Raw genomic sequence first — 13,410 nt, forward strand, 5'->3', positions numbered from 1 at the left:
TTTTTTTCTTCCAGTTTTATCGAATTATAATTGACATACAGCACTTTATATGTTTAAGGTGTACAGCATAATGATTTGACTTACACACCCCATGAAATGATTATCACAGTAAGTTTAGTGAACATCCGTCATCTCATATAGATGCAAAATTAAAGAGATAGAAAAGCTCTTTTCCTTGCGATGAGAACTCTTAGGATTTACTCTCTTAACTTTCATATATAACATATGGCAGTGTTCATTATAGTTATCATGTTGTACATCACATCCCTCAGACTTATTTATAACTGGAAGTTTGTACCTTTTGACTGCCTTCATCCAATTTCACTCCCAACCTCCCCTGCCTCTGGTAACCAGAAATCTGATCTCTTTTTCTATGAGTCGGTTTGTTTTTAAAGTATAATTGACCTACAACATTATGGTAGTGCCTGTTATTTGGTATTTCTATACATACCAAAGTGATCGCCATGGTAAGTCTAGTTACAATATGTCACCATACAAAGATATTGCATAATTCTTGACTATATTCTCCACACCGTGCATTTCATACCCGTGACTCATTTATTTTGCAACTGAGTTTGTACTTCTTAATTTCCCTCACCTATTTCTTCCCCCGTGGCCACCAACTGACTTCTTCTCTGGCGACCACCTGTTTTGTTCTCTTTATCTATGACTCTGTTTCTGTTTTGTTATGTTTGTTCATTTGCTTTGTTTTTCAGATTCCACATAATAAGTAAAATCAGACAGCATTTGCCTTTCCCCGTCTGACTTATTTCACTTATCACAATACCCTCCAGGTTCATCCATGTTGTCACAGATGGCAAGATTCCATTCTTTTTTATGGCTGAGTAATATTCCATTATATACATCTTCTTTATCCATTCATCTCTTGCTGGGCATTTAGGTTGTTTCCATATCTTGGCTATTGTAAATAAAGCTGCAATGAACATAGGGGTGCATATATCTTTTCAAATTAGTCTTTTCCTTTTCTTCAGATAAATACCCAGGAGTGGAATTGGTGGATCATATGGTAGTTCTACTTTTAACTTTTTGAGGAGTCTCCATACTGTTTTCCATAGGAGCTGCACCAATTTACATTTCTGTCCACAGTGCATGGTGGGGGGTTCCCTTTTCTCCACATCCTTGCAAGAACTTGTTATTTGTTGTCTTTTTTTTTACATATTTAATTATATCTGCTTTATTTTTCTTCCAAACTTTATTTTTTTATATTTTATTTATTTTTTTAACATCGTTATTGGAGTGTAACTGCTTTACAATGGTATGTTAGTTTCTGCTTTATAACAAAGTGAATCAGTTATACATACACATATATCCCCATATCTCTTCCCTCTTGGGTCTCCCTCCCAGCCTCCCTTTTCTAACCCTCTAGGTGGTCACAAAGCACCAAGCTGATCTCCCTGTGCTATGTGGCTGCTTCCCACTAGCTATCTATTTTACATTCGGTAGTGTATATATGTCCATGCCACTCTCTCACTTCGTCCCAGCTTACCCTTCCCCCTCCCCATGTCCTCAAGTCCATTCTCTATGTCTGCATCTTTATTCCTGTCCTGCCCCTAAGTTCTTCAGAACCTTTTTTTTTTTTTAGATTTCATATATATGTGTTAACATACAGTATTTGTTTTCCTCTTTCTGACTTACTTCACTCTGTATGACAGACTCTAGGTCTATCCACCTCACTACAAATAACTCGATTTCATTCCTTTTTATGGCTGAGTAATATTCCATTGTATACATGGAATATGTACTTTATCCATTCATCTCTTGATGGACACTTAGGTTGCTTCCATGACCTGGCTATTGTAAACAGAGCTGCAGTGAACATTGTGGTACATGACTCTTTTTGAATTATGGTTTTCTCAGGGTATATGCCCAGTAGTGGAATTGCTGGGTCATATGGTAGTTCTATTTTTAGTTTTTTAAGGAACCTCCATACTTTTCTCCATAGTGGCTGTATCAATTTACATTCCCACCATCAGTAAAAGAGGGTTCCCTTTTCTCCACACCCTCTCCAGTATTTATTGTTTGTAGATTTTTTGATGATGGCCATTCTGACCCGTGTGAGGTGATACCTCATTGTAGTTTTGATTTGCATTTCTCTAGTGATTAGTGATGTTGAGCATTCTTTCATGTGTTTGCTGGCAATCTGTATATCTTCTTTGGAGAAATGTCTATTTAGGTCTTCTGCCCATTTTGGATTGGGTTGTTTGCTTTTTTGATATTGTTTGATATTGAGCTGCATGAGCTGCTTGTAAATTTTGAAGATTAATCCTTTGTCAGTTGCTTCATTTGCAAATATTTTCTCCCATTCTGAGGGTGGTCTTTTGGTCTTGTTTATGGTTTCCTTTGCTGTAAAAAACTTTTAAGTTTCATTAGGTCCCATTTGTTTATTTTTGTTTTTATTTCCATTTCTCTAGGAGGTGGGTCAAAAAGGATCTTGCTGCGATTTATGTCATAGAGTGTTCTGCCTATGTTTTCCTCTAAGAGTTTTATAGTGTCTGGCCTTACAGTTAGGTCTTTAATCCATTTTGAGTTTATTTTTGTATGTGGTGTTAGGGAGTGTTCTAATTTCATTCTTTTACATGTAGCTGTCCAGTTTTCCCAGCACCACTTATTGAAGAGGCTGTCTTTTCTCCATTGTATATTCTTGCCTCCTTTATCAAAAATAAGGCGACCATATATGCGTGGGTTTATCTCTGGGCTTTCTATCCTGTTCCATTGATCTATGTTTCTGCTTTTGTTCCAGTTCCATACTGTCTTGATTACTGTAGCTTTGTAGTATAGTCTGAAGTCTGGGAGCCTGATTTCTCCAGCTGTTTTTCTTTCTCAAGATTGCTTTGGCTATCTGAGATCTTTTGTGTTTCCATACATATTGTGTAATTTTTTGTTCTAGTTCTGTAAAAAATGCCATTGGTAGTTTGATAGGGATTGCATTGAATCTGTAGATTGCTTTGGGTAGTAGAGTCATTTTCACAATGTTGATTCTTCCAATCCAAGAACATGGTATATCTCTCCATTGTTGTCTTTTTGATAAGAGCCATTCTGACAAGTGTGAGATGATATCTCATTGTGGTTTTGATTTGCATTTCCCTGATGATTAGTGATGTTGAGCATATTTTCATGTTCCTGTTGGCTAACTGTATGTATTCCTTGGAAGAGTGTCTGTTCAGATCCTCTGTCCATTTTCAGTTGGGTTGTTTGTATTTTTGATGTTGAGTTGTATGATTTTTAAAAAAAATATATTTTGCATATTACCCCCTTATTGGATATATTGTTTGCAAATATCTTCTCACCTTCACTCCCATTTAGTAGGCTGACTTTTTGTTTTGTCAATAGTTTCTTTCACTGTACCAAAGCTTTTTAGTTTGGTGTAGTCCTGTTTGTTTATTTTTTCTTTTTTTCCTCTTGCCTGAGGTGACACATCCAAAAATATATTGATAAGACTGATGCCAAAGAGCTTAGTGCTTTATGGTTTTTTCTAGATGTTTTATGGTTTCAGGTCTTATTTTTAAGTCTTTAATCCATTTTGAATTTATTTTTGTGCATGATGTGAGAGAGTAGTCCAGTTTGATTCTTTTGCATGTAGCTATACAGTTTTCCCAACATCATTCGTTGAAGAGGCTGTTTTTTCTCTATCATATTCTTGCCTCCTTTGTCATAGATTGATTACCCATAATAATGTGGTTTTATTTCTGGGATCTCTATCTCGTTCCATTGAATTATGTGTCTATTTCTGTGCCAGTACATACTGTTTTGATTACTCTAACTTTGAGGTATAGTTTGAAATCAGGGAGCACGATACCTCCAGCTTTGTTCTTTCTTAAGATCATTTTGGCTGTTTAAGGTCTTTGTGTTCCCATAAAAATTTTAGAATTATTTGTTCTAGTTCTGTGAAAAATGCCATTGATATTTTGGTAGGGATTGCATTGAATCTGTAGATTGCATCGGGTAGTATACTCTTTTTAACAATATTAATTCTTCCAATCTACGAACATGAGATATCTTTCCATCTGTTTGTCTTGCCTTCAGTTTCTTTTATCAGTGTCTTGTAGTTTTCTGAGTACAGTTCTTTTTTCTCCTTAGATTTATTTTTATTATTTTGATGTGGTTGTAAATGGGATTGTTTTCTTAATTTCTTTTTTTGATACTTTGTTGTTAGTATATAGAAATGCAACAGATTTCTGTATATTAATTTTACCAAATTCAGTGATGAGTTCTGGTAGTTTTTTGGTGGTGTCTAGTATCATGTCATCTGTAAACAGTAGCAGTTTTATTTCTTCCTTTCCAATTTGGATTCCTTTTATTTTTTTTTTATTGTCTGATTGCTGTGCCTAGGACTTCGAGCAGTATGTTGAATAAAAGTGGCGAGAGTGGGCATCCTTGTCTTTTTCCTAATCTTAAAGGAAATGCTTTCAGCATTTCACTGTTGAGTGTGATTTTGGTCGTGGGCTTGTCATACATGGCCTTTATTATGTTCAGGTATGTTCCTTCTATACCTACTTTGTGAGAGTTTTTATCATAAATAGATGTTGGATTTTATCAAAAGCTTTCTCTGCATCTATTGAGATGATCATATGATTTTTATTCTTTAATATGTTAATGTGGTGTTTCACATTGATTGGTTTGTGGATATTGAACCATCCTTGCATCCCTGGGATTAATCCCACTTGATCATGGTGTATGATTCTTTTAATGTATTGTTGAATTTGTTTTGAGGTATTGTTGAATTTTGTTGAGGGTTTTTGCATCTATGTTCATCAGTGATATTGGCCTGTAATTTTCTTTTTTGTGTGATATCTTTGTCTAGTTTTGGTATTAGGGTGATGCTGGCCTCATAGAATGAGTTAAAAAGCATTCTTTCCTCTGCAACTTTTTGGAATAGTTTGAGAAGGATCGGCATTAACTCTTCTCTAAACGTTTGGTAAATTTAATCTGTGAAGCCATCACATCCAGTTTTTTTAAAAAATTCCTAATTCAGTTTTATTACTGGTAGTTGATCTGTTCATATTTTCTATTTCTTCCTGGTTCCATCTTGGGAGATTGTCCATTTTATTGGTGTCTAACTGTTTGTAGTAATCTCTATGATCCTTTGTATTTCTGTGGTATTGATTGTAACTTCTCCTTTACTATTTCTGATTTTATTGATTTGGGCCCTCTCTCTTTTTTTCTTGATGTCTGGCTAAAGGTTTATAAATTTTGTTTATCTTTTCAAAGAACCAGCTCTTAGTTTAATTTTTCTATTGTTTTTTCAGTCTCTATTTCATTTATTTCTGCTCTGATCTTTACATTTCTTCAGACATTTCCATTCTTAATAGATATTGTCTCTATCCTGCTTACTTACTGCCCTATAGACAGTGGGTTCCCAGACCTATATACTTGGGAATACTGCTCACAGTGTAGTCTTGAGTATTCTTGTTTCATAATCCCTCTCACATTGTGTCCTTTTTGGATTAGAATTTTGGCTCAAACACCAACAGTCTGTGTGGCTTTAGGCAAGTCACTTAACCTATTTAAGTGTCAGTTTCTTCATCTATATTCATATAATCAATAGATATTTATTGAATGCCCCTAATACAAGGCACTATTCTAGGCTTAGAATTCATGTTTAGCCATTTCTCTTCGAGAAATTAAAACAATTAGTCACTGACAAAATTTAGGTAACCAATGTATGACCTCTGACACTGTTCCCTGTTGTACACAATGTATTATCATGCTCACATACAAGGACTGAGAATAAAAGATGGTCAATCTACAAGGCCATACCTAACTTACCATGTCAAGGTCAGCCACCCAGGTTCTAACTGCAGGAGAACATGATGAACCTCCTGAGAGAAATAGTAATGCACTGAATGGTATTAAAATGTTTGAGCCAGGAGGGAGGAAAGAGTATCTCCCTGGCTTCTTGGGACATACTTTGGGTGTGAAGAAGGTCATCTGGAGGCAGGAAAGACCAAAGGATGCTTGGGATCCTATTGGATTATTAATGGTAGTAGATGACTTTAGGAGTAAGTCTGTTTTTCCTTTCAAATGCCTTCTGACTTGTCTCAGGGTTTAAAAGCCAACAATTGAAGAGAAATTGAGGAAGTAAATTGTAACTTGAGCATTCTGTAAAGTTACTTTATGAGGAGTCTGCAAAGAGTTTCAACATTTATTTATTGAGTGCATATTAGTTGTCAGGCACCGTGCTGGGCTGGGTATACAATCAAGTGCAGAGTATAGACAGGATTTTATATCTATACCTATGATATTGTGATAAGTACCAGAAGAGGAAAAATACCCCCAGAGTATTATTAAGAAAATAGTAATTATCTAATTTAGATGGAGTGACAAGTGAAGGCCTCTTTGAGGAAGTGATATTTAGTTTAGGATTGAAGCATTCTAGCATCTGGTCAAATATAAGTGGGGCAAAGAACTTTCCAGGCAGCATCGCAGGCAAAGGTCCTGAGGTAGGAAAGAACTGGCCATATTTGATGAACTGAAAAGTCAGTGTGGCCTTAGTGTGGTGAGAGAAGAAGAAAGTAGAAAGAGCTAAGTTGGAGAGTTAGGAAGAACCCAGATAATGCAAGGGCTTGGAAGTCATGATAAAGAGTTCAGATTTTGTTCTAAAGGCAATAGGCAGCCACTGAAGTGATACTTTTAAAAAGCAAATTGACATGATCAGATTTACATTTGCATCAGTGACAATTGAAGAAGCGACATGGCCCACCTCAGTGGAAGGTGAAGAAATACAATGTTGCCATGCTTCTACAATAAGTCAGCAGCAGGCCAATAGCACGTGCAGAGTATCATCAGGAGGTGGAGCCCATAGCATCACTGAATGAGGTGGCAGAAGCATCTCAGTTCCCACCAAAGAGTGCTTTGCCTGACCTGGGACCCTCCTGCACTGATTAATTCAGCCAATATATGTTCGTTGAGTTTTTACCCAGTGATGTTGAACAAGATAGACACAGTGTACCACATGTAAGTTGTTAATACTCAGTACTATCCCTGTCTTTTTACCCTCTTTTCTGTTCCTAGGAGCATAAAGCCTAGAAATTACAATTCCTACACTCCATTGCAAGTGGGATCCCAATTAGATTCCACCAATGAGAAACAACTGCATGAGATTTGGAAGGTGGTAAAGGAGAAGCCATTAGTTGTCACAGCAGCTACTGATGTGTGGTGTGGTGTGGGAACAACAGAGGTAGTGTGGGGTTTTCCTACAGCTTTCTGCTGTCCTCCTAAGAATCACCAACTTCAGTGCTGCTGGAAGCTGAAACTATTGGTTGTAGCATAGGTTTTGCACTTCAAATTTTCCTAAAACTGTCCTTCCTGACCTTTGCTTGTCCAGTCTTTAATTCCTGTATTAATCCTTCCCCACTTTGCATACTTAGAGTGGCTTCTGTTTCCCTGACCAGACTCCAACTGATACACAAAGGACAGTACAGTAGTCTTGACATCCAATAATAGTGTTGCATGGGGTGGCAGGGCTGAAGGATAATTTTAGCCCCATTGCTACTGTCATCCACAGCTTCCTGATTTTCCCCCTTCAACTTGCTGTGGCCTGGAGAAACAAGAGTTCCCCTTGATAGGTTATTCCCCAATCCATTCTTTTATACTAGAAAAGAACATCAAAGTTGCCTTTCTCTTGGAGACAAGAGATCAAATTGAAGCACAAAGAAAGTTGTGGTCATCTACCTAGGAAAGTGAATTAAAAAGCCTTCAACATCTTGCAAATTTTCCTGAGCCAATCAGATCTTGTGAGGTGGGAGTAGAAAAGGGCCATCTATAAAAAGAACAGTAGGAAGAGCACACTCTTTGGAGATCCAATGGACTTGGATGTGACTGAACCCTGGTTCAAACTCTTACCAGGGTTACTTTTCTCCTCTGAATCCAATTACTCATCTATGAAGATAATATACTCATTTTCATAGACTTATTATGTATATTAATAATGATGATGATAAATAATAATTGCAGCTAACAGGTATAGAGCATGTACTATATTCCAAACACTCTCCTAAAGTGCCTCACGAGAATTAACTCATTTAATTAATCACCACAGTAATGCTAGAGGCAACAGATGCAAAGAACATAGCAGGCCTGACAAGTTGACATATGAACATGAGTTTCTGACTCTGTCCCTTGAAACAACTCCAAGAAAGAGGATGTGTCTTGATGGGCCTGAAAAACTGACATAAGCATGAGAAACTCGTGAGGGGAAAAGGATGGTTGTTGGCTCTCAGTGTACATGTGGGTATATGTTTACAGCAGCACACGGGAGAAGGGGATCAGATGTCATAGGAAGATAGGTTGGGCCAGAGGTTTATGGTTTTGTGTGTTTCTCTTTCCTATCTTGCTTGGTCGTCATTTTGAGGCAGATAAACAGCAGTGATTGCCCAGCAGCACTGGGGGGGAATATCAAGATAGTGCTGGAATCTGGCTGAGATGAGGAAGAGTCAACAGCAGGTATAGGCAGGTGACTCCAACTGAGGAAGAAATCTCTTGAAAAAGAGCAATGCCAGGCAGAAACTCGGGAAGTTTTACTTGGTAAGGTAGGTAGGTGACAAACAGGGGATGACTGACCCCAGAGTACAATGCCAGAGGCTCTTCCTCCGAAGGAGTGACCATCTGCCAACTCCCTAAGCTCTCTAGGAAGGGCACAAGGTACTCCTGGATCCCTGGGCTTTAGCCACCTTCACCTCTCCCGACCTCCAACTCCCACATACATGCTGCACGTTATCCTGCATGATAGATGACATTCCCAGGAGAGTGAGTACAAGCTCGCAAGGAAAAGTGATCAGACACACAAGGAGCACACTGCTCTATAAGAAAGACAACATACTGAACAAAATACACCAGGCAGAGAAAATGAACAGACCAGAGAAAATAAGTTTAAAATAAGCAGGAGAAATACCCTCAAAAAATATAAAGGTGAAATACTGATAACATTAGTCAAGAAAAACAATTCAAAGAAGAACTAATTGGAAATATTGGGTTTGAAAAATGTAATAGTTGAAATAAAAATCTTAATGGATATGTTAAGTTGTGGAAACGATACAGCTGAAGAATGTATTACTGAGCTGGAAGATTTCTGAACGCTGCAAAGCATCAAAAAAGTAGAAAAGTATTTTGAAAGAAAAGCTTAGAGGCGAGGAGAGTAGAAATTGAAGTGTCAGCATCCTTGTAATAGGAGTTCCAGAAGAAAACAAAATAAATGTAGAGAAAGAAATATTTAAACAATTTCTCCAAATTAAAGAAAGGTAAAAGACCTTAGTCTGAAAAGGCTTGTAAAGTACCACATAGGCTATATTGGAAAAACCAAGTGATATATATTCATTTTAGTGAAATTAATAATACAAAGAGAATATTCTGAAACTTTCTGGAGGGGAAAAAGAAAAATGCCTAAAAAGAATAGGAGTTGGTTTGACCACAGACTTCTCACTAATCTGGATGTGAGAAGACAAAGAGTAATATTTGCAAAATTTTGAAAAAAAGAGAGATAAAGAACATCAGATTCGGAAATATATATCCAATTAAATTACCATTTAAATATTGGTAAAAAGGGACCAAAAGACTCTATCACAAGCCAGAATTAAAATTTTAGGCAGTACGAACATGATGAAGGTGATGGTGGGGAATGGGACTCTATTTTGCTCTCTCTCCTGTGAATTTACCCTGTATGGACTACATCAATGGACTTCCTCACCTTCTGGCTTTGGGTTGAATTTGCCTAGTGTGGAGCCCCAGCAGGAGGGAAGGGGGAAGGTGGTAGGACAGGGTATTCATTCTCCAGGCTCATCTAGGGCTGGCTGCAATTCTTGACTGGAAGTCACAATTCCTGTTTAGGCTGTCTTCTCCACACAATTCTCTCCTTCTTAGGTTCCAGTAGCTTACCTTTCCCCTTGACTAGTGGTCATAACGACACTGTTCCTTATAATATTGCTAGAATATTATACTATCCTTTTTGATTTCCCTACACCTTACCTCTATGTTTGTAAACAGTCCTTTTTATTAAGTCCTTCTCAAGCTATCCTAATTTGTGTTTCATCTGTGTGCTGATGAGATGCTGATGATACAATAGGAAACTTTTATTGACCAAAGTGATATATAAAAAGCAAAATCCTTAGGAAAACATCATACTTACTGTGAGAAACTTTAGGTGCAGTCTCTTTGTGATTAGGGACAAGACATAGATACCCACAATCACAGTTACTGTTTTATATAGTTCTTCTTGAGGTTTGAGACAACACAAAAAGAAAAGTAAAAGAATGAGGCATAAGGATTGGAAGGGAAGATTAAAACTTCTCATTTTGTCCACTGATAATGTATATCTATATAGAAAAAACCCCAGAAATCAATAGACACACTATCAGAAATAAAAAGAGAGTTCCACAAGTTTGTAAGATTCAAGATTATTTGTTACAAAGTGAAGAACATTTATTTAAACCAGTTATAGTCATCTGTAATAGTTATCTATTGCTGCATAACAAATGACCCCAAAACGTAATGGCTTAAAATAAAAAATATTTATCTTAAAATTCCTGTCGTCAGGAATTCAAGGTTGGTTTAGGTGGGTGTTATGGAACTGAATGTTTGTGTCCCTCCCAAATGCATAACTTAAAATTCTGTGTCCCAATGTGATGGTATTAGGAAGTGGGGCTTTTTGGAACTAACTAGGATTAGGTGATGTCATGAAGGTAGGGCCCTCATGAATGGGATTATTACCCTTATAAGAGCCAGGAGAGAGCTTGCTTCCTCTCTCTTTCCACCATGTGAGGATACAATGAGAAGGCAGCCATCTGCAATGCAGAAGCTGCAGTCTTTTTATAACTTAATCTGGGAAGTGCTATCCCAACACTTCTACTGTATTCTATTAGTTAGAAGTGAGTCAGTAGGTCCAGCCCACACTCAAGAGGAGGGAATTATGAAAGGGCATGAATACCAGGAGGTGGGGGGGGGTCACTGGGGTCATCTTAGAGGTTGCTTACCGCAGAATCTAAAAATGCCACAGAAAATTACAACATTTATAATCACAACAAAATTACAAAGTATCAATTAATCAATTAATCTAAGAAAGAATGGATAAGACCATCCTGAAGAAAAATTTTAAAAGTCATAAAGAACACATGGAAAACTGTGGATAGGGCAAAAACATTGTAAAGAAAACACTTCCCCTAAATTAGTGCAATTACTGTTAATAGTCCAGTAGAACATTTTAAGACGATGATAGTTTTTCTTTTCCTAATACATATAGGAGAGATTAAATATACTCAAATAGTTATGTCAATTTTGAAAAAGAAGATCAAAGAGGGAAAATTTTACCATTCTAGCTCTCAAGACATTTTAGAAAGCCATAATTGTGAAAACTGTGTGACCCTAGTACTGGAATAGAGAAATAAATCAATGAAACAGAGATAAGAACCCAGAAAAAGACCCGACTACATGTATAAACTTCATATATGATAAATATACCACTGTAATTCAGTTGGGGAAAATATAGATTGTGTTGGGAAAACTGGTTCATACATGGAGAAAAACAAAGATGAACTCTTTTATACCACAAACAAAGATGAACTCCAGATAGATTAAAGCCTATACATGAAATCTGCGATGGTGTGACATATTTTCAATGTCTAAAAGTAACAATAGATTAATATCTAGAATATAAAGTACAAGGAAATCCTGTGAATAAACACAAAGAGATAAGAAACCCAATTGAAAAATGGGCATGGTGTACAAAACAGGAAATATACACAAAAGGGAAAACATTTGTATAACAAAAATATGACAAGATGTTCAACCTCACAAGAAATCAGAAAAAATATTAGCACTTGGTAAAAATTAGAAAAGTGGATAATACCAAGTAGAGATGAGGACATAGGGTAAGATCATCATGGTGTCAAGGGACTCAACCACTCAGATACTGATGTCAGACATTGACTTGTACTTTTCCCTGCAACATCTCTCCCCCATCTCCACCCCCTCTACCTTCTTTTATCCTTAGTGAAAGAAGGTAAATTACATGAAGTCTACAGATGAATCATTTGTGGGAAGATACACTGTATTTACAACAGCAAGAACAGCAACATTTTTTGAGTGCTTACTTTGATGTTGAGGACTATTTTAAGTGTATCAAATGTTTTGACTCGTTTAATTTTCATAATGCCCTATGAAATAGGTACTATTGTGATCATGCCCATTTTTATAGATGAGAAAACTGTGGCACAGAGGAGGGAAAGTGACCTGTCCAGTTCACACAGCTAATAAATGGAAGAACTGGGATTTGAACCCAGGCAGTTTAACTCCAGAAGCACACACCCTAACCATCATGTGACACTTTCCTTCTATCCTCCTCATCCAGGATATGGTGTATTTTTTCCATTTATCTGAATATTTGTCATTTTTAGGAAAATTTTTATAGTTTAAAAAATATGATTCTATTCAGTTGTTATTAAGAGTTATTTCAGGATACTTTAAGGGTTGTGCTTTTGGTTGTACATATGGTGGAATTCTTAAAATTATATTTTCTGATTATTAATTATAAACATCATTTTTCATGACTATGAAGAAAGCCGTATGTGAGTTCTAAAACACGTAACCTCTGCCCATCTGTAAAAGAGAATGAGAACATTGTGCAGTCATTCTGATTTCATCTGTCTCCCTGTTTCATGCATGGAGACTAGGATGTGGGCAGAAGTGCCTGGAGAGGGGATAGTGACAGATGTTGGAGTCTGATTTCAACAGACTGCCTTGTGTGTCACACTAAGGCATTTGGACCACTCCCAGAATCAAACTTTCTGACAGAAGGTTTTAGGCAAGGAAGTGAGATAACTGAATATGTTTTTAAAAACATCATTCTTGCAGCATTATACAGGGTGACTTGGGCTTGGGAAAGGCTGGTGGCCTGGAAACCAGTTAGAGTATCACTGCAATATTTCAGGTGAGATAATAAAAGTCTGACCTCAGGCAATGACAGTAGGGAGGGAGCGTGCTCATGTGACAAACACGGCTCAGGTAAAATCGACAGTCCTGCGTGACTAGTGCAATGCTGGAGGAGGGGAAGAGGTGGAGTGGAATTTGTCACCATAAAGAGTGGGAACGGGGGTGGGCAGAATGGGGCAGGGAAATAAGTTTGGTGTTGGTTTGGTTCAGGTGGAGAGCCAGAATGATAGTCATAGAAATGCCAAAACATGATATAACAACTGATGAAACTTCAAAGGCAGAACCCTTTAATAAAATGGAAAATAGGGATTTATGAGAGGTTTATATGATTTATGTGGAGCTGAGCACTTGAAAATTACTGTAAATGGTATTTGAAGCCAGAGAAAATGTGAAATAAGTTTAGGTAGAGTCCCATCTTTAGTTAAAAAAAAAAAATTAGGATAACCAGTTAAATTTGAACTTCAGATAAAA

Source organism: Pseudorca crassidens, chromosome 2 (assembly GCF_039906515.1).
Source record: "Pseudorca crassidens isolate mPseCra1 chromosome 2, mPseCra1.hap1, whole genome shotgun sequence".
Taxonomy (NCBI): domain Eukaryota; kingdom Metazoa; phylum Chordata; class Mammalia; order Artiodactyla; family Delphinidae; genus Pseudorca; species Pseudorca crassidens.